We start from the raw sequence: 27,884 nt of genomic DNA on the forward strand, positions 1-27,884 counted from the left end.
CTTATTATGCTGCCTATAACACTGTTTATCGCCGCTCCACCTCGTACACCTTGTTACATTTATTGGGACATTTGTTTGTCATAACATGCTGGGCTATGTAAGGAGCTACACCTTCTTGTTGAAACCACACAGGATTGAAAGGGATTCTCTATCAGCGCTGTTCTGGATAGAAAAAATCTTTCAACAGGCTTACGTAACAATCTCCAGTAACTGTTATGGTGTTACCGTATTCTTCGAAGAAGTAAGGGCCGACAACGCATTGTGATGAGTCTGCTAACAACACAATGCTGCGAAGTGAATGCAATCGCGTCTCATGGAGTCTGTGCAGGTTGGAATCACTTCATATTCGACAATTTGTTTTGGTCATTATCGTCCTTCAGCTCGCCATGGTAGGTTAGTGTGGTGAGCTGATGTAAAACCAGCCCTTCAATAGGAGCTTTGCTCCGTTTTGTTCCACAGTGGGTGACCTTTTGTATGAAAATGAATGACAACTGGCTGTGACTGCGATATCTATAACCACTTGCTGTGGTTCTGAAATCTCAATATTTGGTCTGGTGTACTTTGGCTCACATCGCTTAGTGAGTCAAGTATGTACTTTCCGAACATCATGTGTCTTCCTTAGCTAAGTGCTGGGCAGTGGCAGAGCAGATGTTCCGGAGTTTCCGCTTCCCGTACGCAGGTGCAGCTGCGGCAGTGTTGGTTGAAAGGTAATCCTGTTTTCATTTTATGTGTTCCTATATGCCAGTTACTGTTACTGTGGCCGTTAGTCTCGCAATGTCTTTTCTTGACTTGCTGAGTAGCTCCTCTGTGCGTTTTCTGTTATGGATTGGCCAAGTCTGTTTGGCTCTCCCACAACCTGTCAGATCGCCATACTCTCTTTGAACCAAAAATATGAACTCCAAAAACTCCAGAATCCAAAGTTTTGTTTTAGGGGCCCGGTTATCTATTTTTTTTAACCCGAATAGTCCTGAGCCGCTTTTTTTCGAGTTTCTTTATGAAACTTTTAGGAGTGATAAATTTAAGGTCGCTGAATCCGAAAAATACATTCTTGTTTTTCGTCCTCGTCAGGATAATCGACAGGACCATATTTTTTGCTATTACCATATGGTTACGCTAATACCAACAGGTACAGGTTTATTTAGTACAAAAAATACAAATATTTGAAAAAAAAAAAAATAGTCAATTAATCACAGCTTTATGTATTATTATTATTTATTTATGCACGACTAAAACCAGTCGGCAAAGAAAAAATTACCAAGTATAAAAATTAAGTTAAGGATTACAAAAACAAATGAAATTAAATATAAATTATGAACTCTAAAGAAAAAAAAATTAAAGTTAGATCTGGGGTACGCAAAAATTATAAATGATCCAACATTTGTTCCAAGTTTTGGGGGAAATAATAATAAAGATTAGTATTGTTATTAATAGAATGAATGTTATAGGCTATTTCCACGACCACTCACATTTGCTCACATTTGAATGTGCCTCATATTTGGCTTTCCACGACCAAATGTAAAACTGATAAGACACCCAAAGCAAATCAGCTGTTCGGCTTCTTTGCACAAATTATAAAAAGCAGACAATAACAACATTTTAATATATATTATGATATTATAATTGGCGCAAATGTTATGCCTACCGATTTTATTGATGAAAACAGCTGGTTAAGGGTTTTAACGACCGAAAAGGTGAGGCGGGCCAGAAGGGAACTAGAAAAAAAACACCAAGAGTTTTCCTACGATTAATTAAAGACGGAAGATTGAGAAGACGAAGCCTATGGGAGTACGGTGGTAAACGAAGGTTGGGATCCCAGTTAAAACCACGTAAGGCGAAAAGCAAGAATTGCTTTTGAACTGATTCAATTCGATTCTAGTTTATTTGATACTGTGGGCTCCAAATGCATGAACAGTATTCCAGGAAGGGACGAACTGAAGAGATGTAAAGGAGTTTAGTGGTGAAAGTATCATTAAATTCTTTCGACCAACGTTTAATAAAACCAAGTACTCCTTTGGCGTCAGTAACTTAAGTGGAGATGTGCAAGTTAAAGCATAATTTGCAATCAAATAAAACTCCAAGCTCCTTTACAGATTTTATACGTTGCAAAGGGATATTGTCAATCGTATAAGAACCTAAATAGGGACTAGTACGACTAAATGTCATAAACATACACTTTGAACAATTGAGATACAACTTATTGGCCGAGCACCATAGTTGCATAGCGTTCAAATCGTCTTGTAGACGATTATGAAGATTATGGTTCAAATCGGTTCACTATATCATATAGCTGCCATTTGAACTATCCACTATGGGCAATTTTTTGATTTATGCGGCATTAACTCTATTTTTAAAACTAAAGACTTGAAATTTTGTATTTACGTTAGTTAGACTAAGATAGAATTTAAATTTTTTTAGTATGACCTTGTCATCACCTTTTTTGCCCATCGCACAGTGGTCGATTTGGCCGATTTAGCGTAAAAAAATGAAATTTTTCTATCTTCGAAATCTATCAAAATTTGATTTCCCGCCTACACCAAAATGTTCAATTAGCATAAAAATTTTATATTTACATTTTTAATCGATATTTTTGATCAGCTGAGAACTTTCAAAGTCAACATATGAAGACACAGCTGTGACAAAAAGCATTTCCCGCCTTTTTTATAGCTGCACACATTGTCGTGAAAAATTGTTGAATTTCATTATACGCAACTTTTTTTTTGGTTTTTAGAAAGGTTAAAGGTATGTAATTAAAGAAAAACAATTGTTGTGTGACCTGTGCATATGTTTTATATTATTGATTTTTGTCTTAAAAAAGCAACCTTTGTAACAACCTCTTTTTGATTAAGTCTTAACTATGGTGGAGTAAAACTTAGTGGGACTATCGTAGACTACAGTAATTTCGAATTTATCTGAAAATATGGATCGACTTCTGTGGAAATTGACCAAAATTAGCTGCAGCAGTAACAGTAACCATGTTTAGGTGAAAAACCCTGAAACTAAGGTAAAAAAGAACATGAACATGAGCACAGCTATTAGTATTGAACTAAAGTACACATCGTCAATACATTACAATATTTTTGAATCGTGAAAATATACACACAGGGTAGGCCATTTAAAGCTGACCCGTGTGATTTTGAAAAAAAAAAACAAAGTTAGCTTAGCTTTGATAGCAAAATGCTCTCTTTTTTCAATATTTTCCATGCCATTGGCCAATATTTCAGACGATATGGATATTCAAATCGGAGCGTCTTATTTGTTGTCCAGATGCATAACCGGCATTACTAAGGTTACCGGAGCTCACAACTTTTGCGTATAAACGCTTAATTGTGCTCTTAGCTGGAGCACTTTTCACTTTATTTTTTTTTAGCGAAACGCATGTTGAGTAAACAAAATTAAAAGGTTTTTTTTGAATGTACAGCTGAATAATTTCGGCGCGTTCTTTTATAGTGCAATGTTCCATGCCATAAATTGCATTCGAACGGCGCTTTCAACGCGGTATAACATTCGTCGATTGGTCAGCGCAGTCAAAAGATATAGCGTTTTCACATGGGTCAGCTTTAAATGGCCTACCTTGCATAACACACACTACCACATTAGCAGTTTTAATAATCCGGCGTAATCTTGCTAGATCTACTCCACGAAACACAAGTTTGCTGAGGTTAGGTTTTACATAAAACATGTGCCCACAAAACACAAAACTCAACACGAAACAAAAGCATATCAAATTAAAGCACTCTGAACTACATATATTATTCATACCTTGATCCACGAGGGGTCTAACAAAAAGTTAGTAAGTTGGCGACTTTTAACTTGTTTTCTAAAATTTCAAAAGTGTCAAGTCTTTCACAATACTTTTAGAGATTAAATTTTAAATTTTGGACAAATCGGTTGAAATGGAGACTAGAAAACGCAAATGAAATACCAGCACCAACGCAAACGGAAATTAAATTTAAAATAAATAAATAAAATTAAATTCGATTTTCGCCGCAAACAAAAAACGGTACAAATATTTGATATATGCCCACCCATCCATGATTCTGCAAAATGGCCAGTAAAAATATTTTAATGTTGGCAGAATCCTTAAAAGTTGTGCAATTTTACAAATATACAATTTGATTAAAATATAATTGTGATAATATATAAATATGTATATTTGCATGGCAAAATTCCTTATGACGTCACAATTTTCAATATGGTCGGGCAGAAGCTGATAGCTATGCATGAAATTGCATGAGAGAAAAAGCGATCATTTTGCAGCACTACTTTTGCATCTTTGCCGAGCACTGAAAGCTGCAAAACAATTATTTTAATTACTTATATTTCCGATTTCTCATACATATATATAATAAGTTTTTGTTTATTATCATTGTAAAAAAAACTTTACATTTTCCGCTTTAAAAATCTCATAAAATTAGACTTTGTCTTTTATTTCAAATTTCGCGCGCACTGCAGCAGCCTTTGGCAGGCTCGAATGTGTTGCGTGAGAGGGAGAGAGTGAGAGAGGAAAATGGGTGCTGCCAGATTGCAGGCTGAGCAAAGTTGTAGTTTGTGGCTACTCTTGACACACTCTACATCGATTTCAAGCGATTACGATTACGATTATTTTTTTAAAAGTTGTAGAACAAACATTTCTAGATTTTCGTAATGGAATAAATTTCCATCATTACATCTAAGCGCTTTGATACAGGCAGACAAACAAACAAATTGACTTTTCATCTCATTTTGAGAAGTCCACTAAAAATTTCAAATGAAATTATATTTTGAGCTAGTCGGATTTGGAGGATCGAGTTATCATAAATCGACGCGAACTTTTGAGAAAAATTTAAAAAAAATAAAAAATTTTACCAAAAGGCCCCAACGGCCCCATTAGCTGCGATCATTTAAATTTTTTCCCCTCCCACTTACACCCCCTTATCTCATGAACCAGGTGAGTTAGCAAAATTTTAGTACGCCATTTTGAAAGTTAGGACTAAACCTTTCGATCGGTATATAACTCGATCGAATCGGACAGTCATAGAAAATTTTTATTGTTAGCTGTATATATTGCTAGTCGCCTTTCGCACCCTTCGTGCTGATTTCGTCACTTGCGCGAACTGCCGTCCGCAGTGATTGTGCGCGCCGCTGTTAGAAGGTTGATTCATTGTCGATTCCTGTTATCGATATATGCCAAGACTGCTATATGTTCTGGGGTTAGCTTTTATATTATGTCGATTAAGGCCGCCACATAGCAAATGCAGAATTAAAATAAAAAGAAACTGTCGTGACAAAGAAAAGTTTAAGTTACATTTAATATGACCACGACCGTATCTCAAATATTGACTCAAGATCTGCTGTACACGAAGAAGTCTGCGCGGTGTGCTCCACTTATTCTCAATGAGGCCCAAAATAATACTCGAGTGCATTTTGCCCAATATATTTTGAACAAATTTGAAAGTTTATAGTCTAGCATCTTTAATAAAGTCGTTACTAATGACGAACCTTGGTTTTATAAGTGCGACCCGGAAACCAAACAACAGTCCATTGTATGAAGCTCAAGAGGAACTGTTCATAAATGAACATACGGATTGAACAGCCCTCGGGATGCGTGATAGATTTGAGACACAAACCACTTAAAAGGGTCACTACAGTGTAGAATTACCACATGGGTCGCAGTCCTGGCGCTCAGAAATAATAGACCAATGTGTGAACCTGTATGCTCAAAATATATAAGAAATACACGCTAGTACGTAAGATTATGTAATACAAGAATGCAAAGAAAGGAGTCAAATATATTACAACGCTAATCTATACAATAAGTAAAAAGGAGCCAAGTACACTTTAACCCTATGTTTAACTCACTCTAAATAATAGATAACATAGAACAATAAGTAGAAAATAGTCAAATATACTCTAACATCATGTCAACTATATTCTAATAACACATAAGATCACATTGATTCGATGAGTAGAAGTAAGCCAAGAATATTGTCAACACTATATTGAACTCTGTCTAATTAGTACATAAGATATCCTATAAAACCTCATACAAACCCAATAAGCGAGACAGTTCTTAAACAAACGCGTGAGTGTTTTTAAGGCGCCAGCCCACACTGCTGAAATAACATCCAACTTTGTTGCGAGCTCTGGCATCGAAGAAATACGTCCAGCACTATATTCCACAGATGTAATTTCTGGTTATTTCCAAAAATTAAAAAAAAAAATTGTGGAGAAAAGTCTTTAACAGCAACAAAGACATAATAAATAATGTTAATGTTGAACTTGAAAAGCTGCAAGAGCTGGATTTTAAGAATGTTTTGACAAGTGGATTTATAGGCTTAAGAAATGCATTGAAATTAATGGCGATTATGTAAAAAAGATTCAAAAAAGATAAAAATTTAGAATAAATACAAAAAAAAAATTTTTTTTCGGTTAACTTGACAAACTTTGTTAGACCCCTCTATTTTTCTGCATATTTATTACACTGGGCAACAGGCAAAAAATGACAAGAACCAAACCCACTTTTTTGGATAGATTTGGGGCCCTAAATGACGAAAAACATTTTTTATTTTATGGTGTAATTTTTTTTTTAATTTTTAAAAATATAATTTTTTAAAAATTTGACTTTTTTGTACCTTTTTTTAGAGGTGCGCCCACATTTGTCATAATTTCTCGAGAATGACAGAACCGATCAAAAGCTTTACTTTTTATGAAAGGTAATGAATATATCTATTCAATATATCAATTCAATAATACAAAGATTAAGATTGAAGCCAGCAGTTTAAGAGACATACATTTGGAACTAAGAAAATTAGTATTTTTTGTTTAGCTTTTTTTTAAAGATTATTTTTGGCTAAAATTAAAAAAAAAACTATTTTTATTTATAATTAAAACTATAATATTTATATATTTTATATATTAAATTGTATTATTGCTCGTCAAAAAATTGGATTTCAAAAATTTTGGGGCATCTAGACTTTCGTCACTAGACTTTTACCTCGTGAAGAGGTTTTTGTACTGTCTACAGAAATCGCAAAGAGCTTTGACGAATACTCTGCGCCCTGGTCACATACGAATTTTTTGGGTATGCCATATGTACTTATAAAACGTCTTATCTCCTTAACCACGTTCAAACTATCTCTTGTTGGGATGGTGCACCCAGCGGCGAATCTTCAGAACTTATCTATAACTGTAACTATTGATTTGCCGTTAATCGTATATAAGTCAGTATGTATGATATCTAGTGGTAACTTGGGTGTCCCTGTTATTTGAAAATCAATTTTTTGTGGGTTCCTATCGTATTTAAGAGTTTAACACGTTTGACATTTATTTATTGCTTGTTATTTTTGCTTTCATATTTGGAAAGTAAAATTTTCTTTTCAGATGAAGGTGAGATTCCTCTATCCCTCTGTGATTATTATTTTTGTGGTATTCTTTTATCTATTTTACCTGTTCTGAATTGTCTGTAAGATCTATCAAAAATGTTGTGCATCTTATTACTTTATATAATTTACTGTTTGTAAAATACGTGTCATAAGCCTTTTGGATATTGTTAAATAGTTCGTCTGTCTCAAAAACTGCTCATGTCTTGTTGGGTTTAAGGAAGTCTTTAAGAGCTCTTGCGATAGTTTTGACTTTAAATCGTGGTTTTTCTACTACTCTCTGAACTTTCTTAAGATCGCTGTTGATTGTGTATTATCTGTCTGGCTAATTTGGAATTTCATCTGCAAGGCTGCAAACCTCTTAAATCTTGTTAAAGGTTCGGTTCGCCGGTTCGAACCATAGAGCAAGACATCGGTTAGGTTTGCAAATTGGTTTATATATTCCCTAAGCCCAAGGTTTGGGTTCGAACCTTGGTTCAATTTCATTTTGATGTCTCAAATAATTGCGTATTATTAGAAAGCCATAAAATTTATGTAATTAATTATTTTTATGAACAAAACCTTTTATTTTAAAAAGCGGCTCAGCTTAGATTTGTGGTCCGTGACTATTTTAAGCTTATTCCCGAACAATTATGATCTGAAATACTTTATTCCCATATATTTGCAAGCATTTCCTTTTCAATGGACGAATAATTACTCTCGGTGGCGTTCATATTTTCTGGGAACAAAACGGCTCCTAATGCTCCATTGATAGCATCAGTTGTCAAAATAAAGGATTTATTGAAGTCAGGGTATTGTAATACAGGATCATTACATAGAAGAGTTTTACAATATTCGAACATTTTAACAAACTCGTCATCTATCTCAATGTCTTTCTCACCTTTAAGTTGTTTCGTTAGTGGTTTGGCAATTTTAGCAAAGTCCTTAATGAATTTCCTGTAATACCCTATCATTCCTAGAAATTATTTTATATCTTTGCGAGTCTTTGGTAATGGAAATTTCCGAATTGTCTTTAATTTTTCCGGAGTCCATTGCCCTTTTAAACGTTGCCGGTGCATTAGTGCGGCCAAAAGGCATTCGTATATATTCAAAATGACCGCTGTCTGTTGCAAATGGTGTCTTAGGTACATATGTTTTTGGCCCTCATCTCTATTTGGTGATTGCCGCTAGCTAAGGCTGCAAACATAGTGCGCACTGAGACAAAGCTGAAGCTGATGACGAAAATGAAGACGAAAAACTGTGAATTCGTTAGTAGTTGCTTTGCATTTGAAAAATCTTTGAGCAGGCATTATTGAACTTTGATGAAATTGGTATGATGTTTACTTATAAATGGCTTAATTTTTAATAAAAAATAATCAAATAAAAGCGATTTTATTCTAATATATGGTATTCCAAAAATTTTTTATCATCTTTTGGCAGCACATCATATCCGAGTCAAATTAATTTAGTTAATTTAGTTTTAAAAACATATTATCTTGCAAAAAAGGTTCTTCATCAGGTGATGAAATTATTGTAACTGCCAAAATAGCGCAGCATATTGGGCTTCCTCTATGCAAACTTGTCGGCTTACTCGCAACGCAACCAATTCGTCTTCATCTTCGTCTTTAGCTTCGTCTCCGCGAGCACTATGTTTGCAGCCTAAGTCCAGAGCGGTGAAGTATTAAGCCCTGCCAAGTTTGTCGAACACCTCGCTTATCACTGGCATTGGGTATCCATCCTTAATTGTTGGGTACCTAACCATGTTCGTAAATGTTAGTTGATTTTCTTCACAGAAAAATATTTCCTAATACTTCGCACACAGATTAAACAATGCATTTTTCTCCTCGTCCTTGACATGGTCTGTCCTAAGAATTTTCTTGAAATGCGTGGGTTTAATTCTGTCTCTGTCTCTACCTAGATTACCCCTAAGTCCGGTGACGAAGGCTTCCAATTAGGTTGCTGCATGCAATTCTCGTTTGGCTTCAAATGCCGCCACATTTGTTTCCTTTATGTTAATCTGATCGAATAACGCCCTTTGAATATTTGTAATTTCTTCGAAAAACTGTCATCTGCTAGTTTCATGTATTCGAGTAGGTTAAGTTCTCGAATGAGTATTTGTTCTGTCATCTTATCCCAAAATTTTTCGATTAATCTGCTCTTAAGTCTCGTAGCAGTCTAAAGTAGTGCCTCGTTCGCCTTACCCTGAATCTTTTTTCGAATCGCCCTTAGGATTAACAGTCCCATAGGCGTCTGGTCTGCTCCGCGAATGATCATTAACATATCTTCAACATTGTTAATGAAATCATGTAGTCCTTCATCATTACCCTCATATGTGGGCATAGCTTTAATAACGTCCGTCAACTTAAAAGTTTCCATTATGTCCGCTTGTACCTGCATCAGTCCCTGTCCCAACGGTGGTAAGGTTGAGGCGTCCGAATTCATTGTACTCGTACTAATGTTTGCTCTTTTTGCTAACGTATTACTAGCCTTTGTCTCGATCTCCTCTGGAATATTGGGCAAACTAGTGCTTTGCCTTGTTCTCGGTCTACCCAAAAGACTTAATTTTTTCTTGGTCTTATCTGTCCTGAACATTTAATGTTTTATACCCTGAGCCCATTGAAAATGGGCAAAAAAGGGTATAATGTGTTTGGCAGAATGTATGTAACAGGCAGAAGGAGGGGTGGCAGGCCCCATAAAGTATATATATTCTTGATCAGGATCAACAGCCGAGTCGATCTAGCCCTGTCCGTCTGTCTGTCCGTCTGTCCGTCTGTCCGTCTGTCTGTCCGTCTGTTTGAACGCGTCGATCTCAGAGACTGTAAGTGCTAGAGACTTCAAATTTGGAATGCAGGTTTGTGAATACCATACGCAGGTCAAGTTTGTTTCCAATTTTTGATGCCACGCCCCCTTCGCCCACAAATTGAAAAAAAAACGATTTACAGGCGCAATTTTTGACATAGCACTCCCTAACTGAACAATCAGTTGAAAGGTATGCGTATTAAACGACCCTGAAAATTTCAAAGAGATTGACCCATAAATAAAGAAGTTATTTCGGAATTTAGATTTAGTTGAATAATTACATTTGGATGGCAAATCAAACGTGCGAGCGAGACAGCATGTTCACGTTTGTATGCAAGGCGCGCACAAACACAGTAAGAAATAGTACCAATTTTCTTTTGGGCTGATTTCAAGTACTATATGACCTAGAGACTTCAAATTTGTTATGTAGGTTCCTGGATACCATACGCAGGTCAAGTTTGTTTCCAATTTTAGGTGCCACGCCCCTTCGCCCACAAATTGCACAAAACGATTTACAAGCGCAATTTTGACATAGCACTCCTAACTGAACAATCAGTTGAGAAGTATGCGTATTAAACGACCCTGAAAATTTCAAAGCGATTGACCCATAAATAAAGAAGTTATTTCGGAGTTTACATTTAATTCAATAATTACATTTGCATGGCAAATCAAACGTGCGAGCGAGACAGCATGTTCACGTTTGTATGCAAGGCGCGCACAAAGACAAAACGAATTAGTACCAATTTTTTTTTGGTACCAAATAAGAATTAAGCGATAAGCAAAAATATTATCGATATCATGTAATGAAAATGTTAATGTATAATTTATGTATATACAAATATAAAATTTGATTAAAATATAATTGTGTTAATATATAAATATGTATTTTGCATGGCAAAATCAGCAGAAGCTGATAGCTATGTATGTATGAAATTGCATGAGAGAAATAGCGATCATTTTGCAGCACTACTCTTGCATCTTTGCCGAGCACTGAAAGCTGCAAAATAATAATTTTAATTATTAATATTTTCGATTCCTTACACATATATATAATAAGTATCTGCTTATTATCGTTGTAAAAAAAAACTTAGCATTTTCCGCTTTAAGAATCTCATAAAATTAGACATTGCCTTTTATTTCAAATTTCGCGCACTGCAGCAGCCTTTGGCAGGCTTGAATTTGTTGCGTAAGTGGGAGAGTGAGAGAGGAAAATGGGTGCTGCCAGATTGCAGGCTGAGCAAAGTTGTAGTTTGTGGCTACTCTTGACACACGCTACATCGATTGCAAGATTACGATTACGACTTGCGATTTACCAATTTATCAATTTCTAATTAATTTTAAACAAGTTTATTATATTAAAGTTTATTATATTAAACTTATTTAAAATTAATTAGAAATTGATAAATTGGTAAATCGCAAGTCGTAATCGTAATCGAGTGATGTATTAGTTCAGTGAGGCATTAATAACGTAGTCTGCAGTGATAAGTGATAAGTGACTTCAGAAAACCGAAAGTTGTTCATATACCCATATATTGATACCCTGAGCCCATTGAAAATGGGCAACAATCAACTTTTATAAAAGAGTACATGGGCTCAGGGTATCCTACTGTCGAGCGTGCTCGACTGTAGCCGCACCTCACCGCGAGCGAAGCGAGCCGGGGGTAGGCGAGCGAAGCGAGCAGGGGGCGGAGCCCCCTTGTTTTTTTTTAACTTATAGTTATTTAATTATTGAGTTCCTATTTTGAATGCAATTAATCGAATTTTTTGTGTAGTTTTTCTGAGGTCTTGTTAAATCTATCTAATATAAATGTCTCGATGTGTGTAGTTAAATTGGGCATGTTTATGTGTTCTATAAATGAATAGGTGTGTATGTTGTGTACTTAATTTTAATATGTGTTCCACTCATAGAAATTGATAAATGTGTATGTGTGTGTACTTAATTTTAAAATTGTTTGTGTGTTTTTATGTGTATAATTAATAAAGGTGTGTTGTGTAACTTGCTCATAATCAACCAGTGTCGTTCCTCATTTTTTATTGCCGGGTGACTTCTGTGTGATATTCGAGGCTTACGCCTGTAATTTATTAGTGTAATCATTTAAATTCTCTTATTTTTTTTATTTGGTGTGTAATTATATAGCAAACCATAACAATGTGTTGTATGGGACTCGAACAAGGAATCGTATAAATCGGCTACGTATCTCTGTTTTGTGCCTGTGTGTGTGTGTATGTGTGTGTTTATGGTTCTTATAATTTTCAATTTTAATTTTAGACTTCAATGTTGAGTGAAACTGATGGTTAAATCTGGCTCGAACTACTGTGCAATACAGCTTTCGATAAAACGTTCAGGAACTCGGCTAGGCATTTCTTGCGCAATGCAAGAATATGGCCTCGGTCAATGGCACAGAACACCATTTTTCTTTTTCTCTATTTTTTTTAACATGTATACTTTGATATATCTTTCCTCGCTTGGCTGCTAATTTGAACTTACCAGAAACACTGTGCGATACAATGGTTCCAGTTGTTGCAAATATTCAGTAACTCGATACGCTCTGTCTTGCACCATTGGAGACATAACTTCGGCAATCCAATAGTTTCTGTGCCATTCAGTAACCTTAGCTGCGACCGATATCGACGTTACAGCACAGCACTGCGTATATAACTTTTCACTTCATTATTATTATTATTTTTTCTTTACATAATCTTTTCTCTGCTCCTCAGACTGCAAGCTTGGATGGACAAGAAAAAATGTTCAATACTTTTGTTCGAATAATTCCCAACATTTTATGAGTCGATATGTTTTGTTTTTCACAATGCAAGACATAACGTCAGCCAACCAAAAGTTTCTGTGCAATACAGTTACTAGGCTGTTGCCGACATCGACGCAGTAAGGTTCATGCATATATATTGTTTAAAATCTTTTTTTCTACCCCGTACTTAAAAAAAAGTACAGGGGGCTTTTAAGTTTGTTTTAAGCAATATGTGCGTAACAGGCAGAAGAAGGCGTGGCAGACCCTATAAAGTATATATATTCTTGATCAGCATCAATAGCCGATATAGCAATGTCCGTCTGTCTGTATGAACACCTAGATCTCAGAGACTATAAGAGCTAGTGACACCACACTTGGTATGTAGATTTCTCTAAATTGCAGGCAGCTCAAGCTTGTTTCTTTTTCGACCGGACCACAATATCATATAGCGCCCATAGAAACAATCGGTCGAAAATCAAGTTTTAGTATGAAAAACTTTTTTGTTTTATGAGATATCATAACCAAACTTATAGAATATGTATTTAAGTTAGTCCTTTATATCTTTACCGAAGTAAGTTCAAATCGGACCACTATATTATATAGCTGTCATAGGAGCGATCGGTCGAAAATCAAGTCTTAGTATGAAAAACTCTTTATTTTTTGAGATATCGTAAGCAAACCTATAAGATGTGCATTTAAGTTAGTCATATACATCCTTACCGAAGTTGGTTATAATCGAACCACTATATCACATAGCTGACATAGGACCGATCGGGCGAAAATTAAGTCTTAGTATGAAAAACTTTTTTGTTTTATAAGATATCATAACCAAACTTATAACATATGTGTTTAAATTAGTCGTATACATCCTTACCAAAGTTGGTTCAAATCGGACCACTATATATAGCTGTCTTAGGAACGATCGGCCGAAAATCAAGTCTAAGTATGAAAAACTTTCTTGTTCTTTGAGATAGCGTAACCAACCTAATACAATATGTATCTTATTTGGTTTTATATATCCTGACCAAAGTTGGTTCAAATCGGACCCCTATATCATATGGCTGTCATAGGACCGATCGGTCGAATATCAAGTCTTAGTATGAAAGACTTAATGTTTAATGAGATATCGTAAACAAACTGATAAAATATGCTTTTAGGTTTGTTTTATACATCCTTACCAGTTCAAGTCGGCTTACTATATCATATAGCTGCCATTGAAACAAGTAGTCGAAAATGTAACACAGCGCTCTGCAAGGGCGTCAAGTAAGCAAAATATTTTTGAATTTATAGCGGTCTTAACTTTCTTCATATAATGACGGGGTCTCCGACAATCGAGAATCATCGACTGTAGCTCCGTCCATCTAGTTTTCTTCAGCCGCTTTACTTCGATTTACATATATGTTCACACACACACACTTCCACATAATCACTTTTGTCTATTTAATTCGACTCATTTATGCTGTCTCGTCAATTTACATCTTCCTCCATTCGATTGCTATTACTTACAATACAATAACGATATTAAATCCTATTATGTACATCGCTGTATCCTTAAGGTTCGTCCTTCTGGTCCTTTGAATTCTTATTCAGCCAAAAGGGCCGGCTGCGCCAGTTATGGTATGAACTCTGGTTCCCAACCTTTCAGTGAATATTAAGTATAGGATGATGTACAGTTCCCAACGTCCCAGTGAAATTTGATAAAGACTTGTGTAAAATAGAATTGCTGTCTTGTTCGGGGTTGATTTCCCACTGATTTTTACAATGCTTTTGGTTTTAGATATACTTAAATTCTAAGAGAAAATATGAATGTTGCGATCTACATGTTGCTGGAATAATGCTGACGCCGCATTCCGTAGTCGTGGGTGTCTCGAGTTTCGCATTGACATCCTCTAGTCCGTCTGCGTTGAAAAATTGCTGAGTCGGCTAGTTCCACAATGTAGCACAATATATTTAAAGACATTGCACTCTTGTTGGCTTAGGGGGTGGGGTGCCAGAGGGAACCAGCATGGTAACTTGCGCACATGAGGCTAAATGTCACTGTTGAATTTTTCTACTGAAGTCCTGTCCATTCCATCGCGTTTCCTGGATAACAATCATGTCAGCCTTAAATACATTGGGGGTCTCCGCTAGTTGTTGAGCAGCACCGAGTGAACCGTACAATGTGCGTTCATTCGAAGTGCATTCTCTCAAATCATTGTCTTTTTTCCGTTTCCCATAGTCGTCAACGTTAGTTCAAATCCGTTCCGAGGCTCCTTTTGCATCTTTCATTGAATGATTTTGTTACAAAAGTAACGGCTTTATTTCGTAAGAGGTGGTTGGTCGAGCGGACTTAAATATTGGTGTGGTAGAGTTGCCGCTGGACAGAAACCCAAAAAACACAAAGCACAATGTTTTAATTTCGGATGTCCTTTATTTATAAAGATTTTACTTGTCACAACACCGCACAGTGGGCGATTTTTTCGATCTAGCGTAACGAAACGAAATTTTCGATCATGGAAATCTATCAAAATTTGATTTATTAGCATAAACATGTTATCTTTATATTTCTTATCGATATTTTTGATCAGCAGAAAGCTTTCAAAGTCAACATATATTATGTATGTAAGCACAGCTGTGACCAAAAAGCATTTCCCGCTTTTTTCTGTCCGTCTGTATGAGCGCATAGATCTCAGAGACTATAAGAGCTAGAGACACCAAACTTGGTATGTAGATTCCTCTATACTGCAGGCAGATCAACTTGTTTCGTTTTTGAATATAGCGGCAATAGGAACAATCGGTCGAAAATCAAGTTTTAGTATGAAAAACTTTTTTGTTTAATGAGATATCGTAGCCTGTCTAAAGTTGGTTCAAATAGGACCATTATCACTGCGGACGGCAGTTCGCGTTAGTGACGAAAGCGGCACGAAGGGTGCGAAAGGCGACTAACAATATATACAGCTAAGTTGGAAAAGTTGCTACGACTGTCCGACCAGATCGAGTTATATACCGAGCAAAAGGTTTAGTCCTAACTTACAGAATGGCATGCTAAAACTTGTTCTAACCAACCTGGGTCATGAGATACGAGGGTGTAAGTGGGAGGGAAAAAATTTGAATGATTGCAGCTAATGGGGCTGTTGGGGCTTTTTTTAGTTTTTTAAAATTCAACTTAAAAATACGCGTCGATTGATACCTCGATGACCCAAATCCGATAACTGGTTCAAAAGATAAATAAATTTGAAAATTTTAGTGGACTTTTCAAAATTAAGTGAAAAGTCAGTTTGTTTTTCTGTTAGAATCAAAGTGCTAAAAAAGCTTAGATGTAATGATGGGGATCTATTCCATTTCAAAAATCTAGAAATTAATGTTCTACGACTTTTTGAAAAAACCGCCAGTTTAGCGAGAAAACACAAAATCCCGCCAAAATCAGGTAACATCAGGTAACATTTTACATGTGATATAATGTTTTTAAGCTTACATTTTGGCGATTTCTGACAAAACGGCTCTAACGGTTATGGTGTAATACATACAATTTCGCGTTTTTTGGTATATGAAACATAAATTTTGGTTGATGGGCTTGGAAGATATTACCTGTTAAGTGAATAAATACATTTTTCCATCGGTCGAAAATCACGTTTTAGTAGGAAAAACTATTTGGTTTTATGAGATATCTCAACCAAACTGATACAATATGCATTTCACTTGGTTTTATATATCCTGATCAAAGTTGGTTCAAATCGGACCACTATATCATATAGCTGTCATAGGACCGATCGGGTCAAAATCAAGGTTTTAGTAAGAAAAACTTTTTTGTTTAGTGAGATATTTTAACCAAATTGATAGCATATGCATTTAGGTTAGTTTTAAAAATCCTGACCGAAGTTAGTTCTTATCGGACCACTATATCATATAGCAGTCATAGGACCGATCGGTCCAATATTAAGTCTTAGTATGAAAAACTTTTTTGTTTTGCGAGATATCGTAGCCAAACTAATAGAATATGCATTTAAGTTAGACTTTTATATCCTGACCAAAGTTGGTTCTAATCGAACCACTATATCATATAGCTGTCATAGGACCGATCGGGCAAAATCCAATTCTTAGTATAAAAAACTTTTTTTTTCATAGTAAGTACGGGGTCTCCGACAGTAGAGTATGTTCGGCTGTAGCAACGCGAGCAAAGCGAACAGGGGGCGGAGCCTCCTAGTTTTTCTTTATAATTAATGAAAAAAATTTTTAAATATGAAATACGCTCAACAACTAAATTTATATACTTAACTAATTGCCTACATTAATGATAAAGTTACAATGTCAAAAGCAATTGCAAAAATTTGTGATATCCCCTAAAATAAACCTCTACATGAGATAAAAGTCTAGTGACGAAAGCAATTTCTATCCCCAAAATTTCTGATATCCAATTTTGTGACGAACAAAATTCAGTTTAATCTAAAAATTTTAAATAAAAATACAAATTAAAAAAAAAATAGCGAAAATTGGCATTCGGCACTGCGCAAAAAGTAATTTTTATGTACAAAGAAGCTCACCCTTTTTGCTCAACGCGCAACGTGCGCACTGTTCATAGTCCCTGCGGATGCGTATTATCACATAGAAAAAACGTAGGGCGAAAACGATCCATGGTTAACCGAATTAATTGCTCTGATGGACGATTACGTCGACCATGAAATGGACGGAGCTTGCGTTGTTCTTTTGTTAACCTGTTCATGATAAAATAGCAAGTCAAACTGAACATAAATGAAATTAGAGTTGCCAGATTTAACAAAAAAATGTCAGCTTTATCTCTACACGAAAAACCAACGTAAGATTATGAAATACAAGAATGCAAAGAAAGGAGTCAAATATATTACATCGCTAATCTATACAATAAGTAAAAAGGAGCCAAGTACACGTTAACCCTATGGTTAACTCACTCTAAATAATAGATAACATAGAACAATAAGTAGAAAATAGTCAAATATACTCTAACATCATGTCAACTATATTCTAATAATACATAAGATCACATTGATTCGATGAGTAGAAGTAAGCCAAGAATATTATCAACACTGTATTGAGCTCTGTCTAATTAGTACATAAGATATCCTATAAAACCTCATACAAACCCAATAAACGAGACAGTTCTTAAACAAACGCGTGAGTGTTTTTACCTAGGGATTGGCAAGCGTGCTTACATACTCGATCTGACGTTGCGACTAACATCGCGACAAAGTTCAAGTACAGATTTGCATGCATATGGTCCTTCGACCAATTTTGCTTAGTGACTGCCACTTCCAGTTGATACTTTAATTGGTATCACGGAAAAAAAAGTCCTTAGATAGCACCTGTCGTGCATCGTGGTGCAGCTAGGAAAAAAAAAAAAAAACATAATTCTCCAGCGAACTACGTGCGACTGCAGCGTGGGACTGGACGAAAGGCAGCAGAGCAACAAGAAGCAGTGCAGAAGACAGATCTGCGAAGGAATTAGCACTGAGCGACGCAGGAAAAGAGCGTCGTGGGAATCAGAGCTGAAAAAAGGCGGCGGCGTTAGCGGCGCGGAAACCTGGCAGCGATTGCTAAAGAAGGCATCGTCGGAATCCTGTCCCGAAAATCTTCGGCTCCAACTCTGAATACGGTTCGGCGTAATCGCAGAGAACAAGAGCAAACGCTGGAAAAGTGGAAAATTGTGAACTACAGCAGCGGAAAAAACCGCGGCGCGGGAACCTGGCAACGATCGCTAAAGAAGGCGACGTGGGAATCCTGCAACAAAAATCTGAAGCTCCACCTCTGAGTTCGGTTTGGCATAACCACAGAGAACACGAGCAAGCGGTAAAAAGTGGTTATAAGCATTTACTAGAACAAGCAGCAACCAGATCTGGGCATTGTAGCTGAAAACATCTGGGCGCTAAAAGAACAAAAAAAAATAAAATTTTAAGAACTACTCAAGAAAACTCAGCGACAGGTGATTGAAAATACTTCAAGACGCTTAAGTATTGCCGATTACAAGGCACGCCAAATCAAGAAATTAGAAGACTCAATCCAGATACGGAAAGAGTTTTTAAGGGACGCTGCAAAAGAAAATGCCGGCCCATTACCCTTGACGATAGAAGACTACAATCTATGGCGTGAAAAGAGGTCAGAAGCACAAAAGCAGCCGAGGAAGAAGACGTAACGAGCCGGGAAAAGGATCGAAAGGAATAAAGGATGTAAGGAATTGCATACATTAATTGCAATTACCACTGGAGAAGCAAAAGAAAATCTTGCTCGACAGCTCAAGAAATTTCAAAGTCAAAAATATTATTTCGGGTTTGGTTTTTTCAAAAGAAAATTAATGATAATGGTTTATACACGGAAACAGCTGAACGCATTAGGGGCAAGTCAGTCTGCAATATACGCTCAGCTAAAACGCTGGGAAGCGGAATTGGACAAAGACGAGCAGCCTAGTCGTAATTGGGCGACAAAGGTTCAAGAACAGTGGGAGCTGTTCAAAACACAACATCAAATTTTAAAAGCACATGAAGCGCTTTTAGCTGGCGAATACTTCGAAGAAGAAGCATACGAAAAAACTCAAGTTATCAAAAATAGGATAATGAATGAGTTGAATAAAAAAACAATTAAGCAATCACTGAATGAGATAATGATAAACGACATAGAAGAAAATGAAATACGAGCAGAAGAATTTCACCGAGCAGCGCGCACCTTACAAAGAACGATGTATCGTGCTGGACAAAACCATAAACAGCACCAAAATGATTTTGACGAAATCAAAGAAGATTTCAATAGACTGACAGAGCTATTTAAGGAATTGAGAAAACATGGCCAAGCAACTTATTCGATACGGAATCACTATGAAGATCTAAACAAAGAAAAAAGAGAAAACATACGATGGCTCACAGAGAACAAGCCGTCAGAACAAAGAATTAAGCTGAAACCCGTCTAAATACCAGCGTTTTTTTGGAGATATTACGGAATGGTCAAGCTTTTCGGATACCTTTATTCAAATGGTAGACACGAATGGCGAGTAAGATATAAAATTTAAAATTCATACGACTAAAAGAACTGGTAAGAGGAGAAGTGGCGCAACTAATAAGGCACTTACACATCAGCACAAAAAACTACGACACAGCGTTAAGTATCCTAAAGAATAGATACGAAAATTAAAAAAAAAACAATTTTCAAGCCACTGGAACCTAACTTTAGACCTACCACATGAACAGTGAATCTGACAAGAGTGTTCAGAACATGCTAGATACAACAAACAGGAGTCTGCACGCAATAAAAGGAATGGGAATCCCAGTCAAGGAAGCAGAGCCATTCATTGCTAGCATTCTTATCAGATAATTTGATCGGCAGGGTCTGCAGCAGTATGAAATTTCCTCTAATAAGACAAAGGAAATTCAGACGCTAGAGGATGTAATACAATTCATGGAAAGACATTTACAAACAATCTAGGCGTCAAGACCAAGGAGCTACAAAGAAATCCCAAAGATTATGAGTATGACGGTAGACAATGCATGCAAGTATTGTTAAATACCAGGTCACAACATACTAAATTCCAGTAGAAAGGAAGGATTTCGTCCAATCTGAACGTATATGTTTCAGATGCTTAAACCACAAATTCTCAATTTATCAGCCGTGCCAAGAGACTCGTGAGAAATGCAATGAAACCATCACGAATTACTGCATTTTGTAGATAAAGCTAAAACGACAATGACGACTAGATCAGCAAAAACTACACTACTGGCCACAGCTCAAATTGAAGTACAGTCAAACACAGGAGAATGGATCATCCTTCGGGCACTATTGGACAAAGGATCGCAAATCACAGTTAGCAGGAGGAAGCAGCGCAAAAATTTAAGTTAACGAAACAAAAAAGGCTGACAGAAATATATGGACTTGGAGAAAATCAAGTTGGAGTATATAAGCGATCGTGAAATTGAGAATTCGTCCAAGGTTTCCAAGCAACGACAAATTTAAAGCCGACGCAGTGGTATTAACAAAAGTCCTCAGCCTCCACAATCTATTGAATACAATAAAAAGCCTTGGACAAATTAAGTTCTGGCAGATGCCACATTCAATACGCGAAGTCAGATTGATATTCTAATTGGAGGGGATATTTTTGCGGAAATTCTTACAAATGGTCTAAAACATGAGGACAAGGTTATAGGACAACGCACAAAATTTGGATGGATCCTATCTGGAGCAGGGAAGATACCCGTAACTAAAAAATTACAACCAGCAGTCAATGCAGAGAAATTTTTGAATATTTGAGAAGTTTCACAAACAAAAACTTCCTCCGAAGATGAGAGCTGCATGAATATCCTTAAAGACCCAACAAAAAATGATCCAAATATCAGACTCATACTAAAGATACCGGTGGTTGAAGATAAAGAGAAGAGACAATAATCTTACACGTCCTTATAGCGAAAATAAGAAAGAATGTCCCGTCAACAATCATATGAAAGAATATAAAGACGATATAATTATTCGTTCAAAGTTACCATTAATATTTAGAAATCGGAGTTTTTTCCGCAATAAGGAATAAATTGGGAAGCTGAACTAAAACCTGTAAAGCATCAATTAAAAAGAATAACTGATGAAAGCACACTGCGCCTATTATATCCAAGGAACTACACCGATGAATCTAATGACTTTCTGACTTCAAGACACTTGGTAATCGGAAGACCAGCGTTAACGACTTTCAAGAGTAAGCAGGATCAGAAAGTTTCATTAACAGAACTTTAGAAAATAATATCAAAAATAATAATAAACTTTTGGCCAAAATGGAAAAACAGATACCTGATCACAGTGCCTACAAAATGGCCACTCATACAAATTGAAGAATGTCGCCCAGGAATAAAAGGACAGATTTTTCCATTGCAATAAAATAGAAAAAATAATAAAATAGACTTCAAAAACCAATCAAGTTCATAAGCTACTATATTTAGCTGTCTACTTATTCTTACCTTAACGAATAACGTCGCCAGCCTTAAGGAAACAAAGCTGGAGCAAGTGCAAGTAACACCCATCGACAAGGACGCAATGATATATCTAGATGTTCAAGGAAAACTGGACACAATTTCATCAAAATGGAACCTGATTATTCATTACAATCTGGAACCATACATATAAGAATTGAACAGAATAAATGGCTATATCGAGAAAATTGCAATTAACTGCACATATTTGGTTCAACTCGAAGGAGCATGCCACATGATGACTAAAGCCATGAACTTTAGATATGCGCAACTGAAAAACAAAATAAAAAGAAATAGACGAGCACCCTTTGAATTTGTTGGATAAATACATCACATCCTATTTGGAACAATGGATGCCGACAACCGGACAATGTTAAAATCCAACATCCAAAATGTATTTGACAACCAACAAGATCTTCATAAAATGTACAGAAAACAAACGTCGATAATAGACTCGACAAAAAATATATTAAAGAAAACTACGGACGACGCACAGTGGGGCAGATCCTCATTTTGCGTTGCAAAAATCATATCTTTTGAACCGGTGAAGATATTTCCAAAATTTAAAAAGCATTTGATAGAAAACTCTTTAAGCTTTAACATGAGTACTTGCACAGGGTGTTTGGCTCACAGGGCGATTCAGGGTTGTTGACCAAAGTTGAAAAATATTTTCGGTGCATTTTTGACATGTAAAATTAAAAAAAAACCAATTTTTTGGTGTTTAGTATATTTATTTTAATCTTATTTCATTATTAAACAATATTTTTTAACATATTAAATAGTTTTAATAACCTAATAACAAAAAAAAAAAAAAATTTTTTTTTAATATTCTATGAGCTTAGCTGTGTATATATTTATTTTATGCCTGATTTTTTTCAAAATATTCATCAACATTTGGATTAATATCTAATAAACTTATCATTTCGGGACTATAATTATTTTCTTCTAAATCCTTTCGTGATTTAACATGTCTAAAAGTTGAAACAAGTGGATCTGAAGAGGCCGACAGCATATTAAAAAGGTCTTCATTCTGTCTCTCACGTGAAATCTTGCAAGTATTCGTGTACCTAAATTTTTTATATTCCTTGTTTTTGCATTCCTGTGCTTCTTCGGACAACTCTCCAAGCGGTAGGCATTGGTACTCAATTAAATCTGCGCCATGATCCAAAATCCTGTGAACGGTAGGAGTAAGCAACTTCTTGGGGTACATTTCAATCAAAAGTTGCTTTGTTTTTGATGCATACTCTTCATATTTTGAGCTTTTTATCATTTCCTTAGAATTTATGACATTAAGGATAACTGACAACCTTTTAATAATGTCATTGTGAACACCTGTTATTTGAGAGGTCACTTCATCATTGGCGAAAAATCTTCTGGACGTATTCCCATCATTGGTGTTTCCATAATTGTGCTTTGGGTAGTCCACCTTTAATCCAAGCCTGTTAGTAAACTCGGCTTGAATAATCTTTTTCCGGTCAGCTCTGATTTCCTTTTGTGTTTGTTTATCGTCATATTTTTCTCCTGGCCGTGGAATTGTGTACGCAAGCTTAAAATAAAGTCCATACACTTTATTCTACAATGTAATGGAGAAATTCCATGCTTATAGCATTCCTTATCCTGCGTTGAATCGTCCAGATTATTTTCCTGCATTGAATCGTCCAGATTATTTCCCTTCGTTGAATCGCCCTTTTTCGAATATTGTGATTGAGTCTTTTTACAAATTGCACACCTCAGGGTTGACTTATTATGTGCAATATCATTTAAGACTTTTCCATCAATCATGGTGAAAAAAAACGAAAAATCAACTTTCAAGGTTTTCTTGGTTGTAATATCAGTTGGAATTAGTCGATCTATTTGTGAATCCATGTCGTCTCTAGTTGATTGTGTCAGCTCGCTTGTTTCTTTAGCATATTTGAAGAAAATTGGACGGCAGTAATGAACAGAGGATGGTCGAGGATTTCTCCAATGCTCAGAGCTTTTACTTCTTAGTCGTAAGGGAACTAGAGATGCCATAAACATTTTTTCATCAGAAATGGTTTCGTCTTCTGTATGTATTATTTGCTTATATGCACTTTGACCAGACTATCCATCACATCCCCACTTGCTCAGTAATGTAAGTTGTTCGGGAAGCAGTTCAACCTCTTCCTCAGGCAAACTTTGTATTAGGCGTCTAGCGGTGTGATCCATCAAATCCTGAAGTCCAACCTCAACAGATACATTGGTTATTGTCCAATTGGGCGGAACGGCTTCCTTTTTAGCAAATCCAATTTTTTTATATCCGGGAAGAACATCGACATTATGTCGAAGTAAGGAGCCTCGTAAAGTGTAATAGTTTTCCTTAGTCAATCCCATAAATCCATAATAAAGCAAAAGCTTCGTCAACTGTATAGCTTGTTGCCGCAGAATTGGGTGGCGTTGGAATGCTTTCCTTTATTCTGTTCAGCCGTAATGGACTTGCGATCTTCACTGCTTTTGTAATATCCGCTTTTGTCCTTTCCTGTACTTTCACATATTTTGAGGATAGCGCATCTGCCAAATGTTCCGTGGATATTGCTTCTGTAGCATTGTCTAGCTTGCGTTTCCTTGTGTACGTCGAGCAGTCTTCCAAAGGTTTCCTCGGTCTTCCTCTGCCTTGGCTAGTAGATGGGCCCGTTTCTTCTCCTGCCACCTCAAGCCAGTCCAAAAAGATTCTCTGAAACTTTTCTGTTGATCCTTGGCATTTTTGCCATTTTTTGTCCAAGTCCCGATAAATGTTGGTAATTTTGACTATTAACTCAGCTGACATCTTCTAAGGGTACCTTCAAATCATTCAGTATAGCCATTTGGAATTCAGGTTTGTTTTTTTTTTTGCAATGAATATCTCGAAACATTTTGAATTATTTAAAGCCATGATTACACTTCACTTATAGTACTGACGAAAATTTTCTGAATTATATTTAAAAATACTGTTCAAGAAAAAAGCAGCTCCAGATAGGTAATGGCTCTTATGATGTCAAAAATGAACTGTCTAACAGCATTGACTGCATTTCATTAAATAGTTTTTTTTTTAAATTAGGTAAAACATTTCATTAAACAGGTACATACTTCCTTTTTAATAAGGTAAAAAACAACACCTAGTTTACCCAATATTGCCTTTGAATCATTAAATAGGTATTTCCTTTTTGACTAGGTAAAAACTAAAACCCTATTGAAAAAGAATAGGCAGTGATTTCCATTCATATTGCATCAGAACGGATAAAAGTTCGTATAAATTTCCTCCACTATTGGTTTTACCTGCAATACATACCTGCTCAAAATTTCCCAAACATAATTTGCGCAATAACGGCTCTAAACAATTTTAAGACAGGTACAAGTTACAATAATGCTAATTCATTATATTCGCATCTATATTTTGTGCATCTTATTCATTAACAGACAGGCATACCGAAAACGTATGTAATTGTACTGCGCTCTTCCTCTTCTATCACCATTTTTTTGCGAGGTTGCATCAGTTTTCGTCCTATAACTCTCCCAGACGCAGCTGGACGCATGAAAGACCGGGGTTATTTCGTTAGAGAATTGATTAACGAAGACTCTTGTGGTAGTGGGATCGAGTCCTTCGGAGTCCAATTTTTTTTCTATTCCATCAAAGTCAAAAAATTGCCTAATTTTAGTGCTTTTTTTAAACATCGCTGGAATGAAAGGTCAACAAGTGAAGAAACAAAATTCTACGGCATTTAATTAAAAATGAATGTACTTTTCAGATGAAACCAAAAACATAAAGATCGGTCATATAACTTGTCATCAAATCAGTTTTAAAGTTTGCATTTTTAGGAAAAAATCCACATTTGTGCGCGCACTGAAATAAGGGTCAACTTTGAGAGGCTGTCACGCCCACAATTTTTACCTGATTTCTAAAATCTTTTGGATTTGTAATCTCTGGAGATTTCTCTATCGAATGCCTTTATTACTTTTTACAAACGCTTTCGTCAAAAAAATGATTTTTGCCACGCATATCGGCCGCCTGCCCCAGTGTACGACGTCAACAAGCAGTTCACTGCAATGGATAACGAGATTCAAAGACTTCGCAACGATATAGCCGAAAAAATATATATAAACCAAATAACATTATCATACCAAATCATGTTGTCACAAATAATTCAACTAATAGAAAACTGCGAAAATATACAATCAGCAATCACAAACTTATTTATCGACCTGAATCATGGGAGAATCAATCCGCAGCTACTTAAACCGTCCCAACTGAAAAAGGAAATCAATGTCATCAAAGAAAGGCTACCAGCCAAATAAAGACTTCCAGTAGCATCGACAGGTACAGAGCTGAAGAAAATATATAACTTAATGGACGCTCAAGCCGTGATAATGGATAATCGACTAGTAACACATGCCGAGATTCCGTTATTCTACCAGGAATCTGCAACTGTCTACCGACTAGTCCCGATTCCAATCGTCAAACACAAAAGAACAGACATAGTTCAAATAAAGGCTGAATATCTAGTTTATAGCTTCAGCCAGGATATCTACACGTTGATATCAGAAACCCAGTTAACGTCATGTAACCTGCAATCCAATAAACATCTATTATGCAAGGGAAATTGGCCCTGGAAGAGCGCAACCGATAACTCATGCGAAGTATCAACTTTAAAGCAAAGACTGGATCCTGATTGTGAATTCCAACAAATTACAACGGAAGATAGTGGAAACAATTTCAACCCCGAAACACATGGCTATTTAAAATTTTCACTGAGCCAGTTCTGGAATGGACCTGTGGAACTCAGCACATTAAAGTGAAACACATCGCAGGACAAGGCATTTTGCGACTAGAAGAAGGATGTACAGACCGCCAAGAAAAACATCTGCTAACCGCATCTCAAGAAATTACAACAGAGGATGACGTATAATATTTAGCAGCACCTTTAATTAAATTTGCAAATAACATCCCACTAACTAAAATAAGACCACTAGCAAATAAGTTGATAAACAACACAGAAGAAATTGATAAAAATTAAGATATTAATAGAAGAACAAAAACACGATAAATTTAAGCTAAGAAACATAGAATTTCACAATGTACCTGGACACACATCTTTAAAACTGATAATAATTGGAATTATAGTTATAGGTATAATATATGTAATAAGAAAATGTATAACAGATAAGCAAAAAATTAATATAGATTTCGGGTTACCAACAAAAACTACTAATAAAGGCCCCCCGCAAAATGTTCATAAATGAACATACGGTTTGAACAGCGCTCGGGATGCGTGACAGATTTGGGACACAAACCACTTGAAAGGGTCACTACAATGTAAAATTACCACATGGGTCTCAATCCTGGCGCTCAGAAATAATATACTAATATGTAAACCTGTATGCTCAAAATAGATAGGGATTGGCAAGCGTGCTTACATACTAGTTCTGACGTTGCGACTAACATCGCGACAAAGTTAAAGTACAGATTTGCATGAACATATATATGTGAGTGATTGTGTTACCCATTTGATTGGTGTTTTATCTTTATATTTTTTATTTTTTTGCAGTGTTTTATTTAATTAACAAGGGGGCGCGGCTCCCTGCTCGCTTCGCTCGCCTACCCCCGGCTCGCTTCGCTCGCGGTGAGGTGCGGCTACAGTCGAGCACGCTCGACAGTAGGATACCCCGAGCCCAGGTACTCTTTTATAAAAGTTGTTTTCGACCAATTGTTCCTATGGAAGCTATATGATATATGGAACCGATTTGAGCCAAATCTGGTCAGAATGTACAAAACCAACATTAATGCATATTCTATCAGGATAAACGCACAAACAAAAACAATGCGCTTGCAATGCTTGAGACGTTGTTAAGTGAGAGCGCAACTAAGCATACTGAGAGCGAGAGAGCAAGTTAACAGAATGTTAAATACCCAAACAAAAACAATGTACTCAGCGGCAGGTCAAGTAGAGAGAAAGAAAAAAATAAAGAAAAACAAATATATATGCACAAATTGACACACACATAAGATTTGATGTTTTTATACCCAGAGCTCATTGAAAACGGGCAAAAAAGGGTATAAT

The 27,884-nt window shown here is 36.1% G+C and overlaps 1 protein-coding gene and 1 long non-coding RNA gene across 2 annotated transcripts in view; both read left to right on the plus strand.

Annotated features, from left to right (window-relative positions):
* Positions 1-27,884, plus strand: part of LOC117794181 (b(0,+)-type amino acid transporter 1) — a 90,888-nt gene that overhangs the window by 27,760 nt on the left and 35,244 nt on the right. The window lies entirely within an intron of this gene.
* Positions 6,051-27,275, plus strand: LOC117794187. The gene is made up of 4 exons (XR_004618380.1): positions 6,051-6,067; positions 6,985-6,995; positions 13,456-13,458; positions 27,221-27,275. It is a non-coding gene; the product is annotated as an uncharacterized LOC117794187 (long non-coding RNA).

This window comes from Drosophila innubila, chromosome X (genome assembly GCF_004354385.1).
Source record: "Drosophila innubila isolate TH190305 chromosome X, UK_Dinn_1.0, whole genome shotgun sequence".
Classification (NCBI taxonomy): domain Eukaryota; kingdom Metazoa; phylum Arthropoda; class Insecta; order Diptera; family Drosophilidae; genus Drosophila; species Drosophila innubila.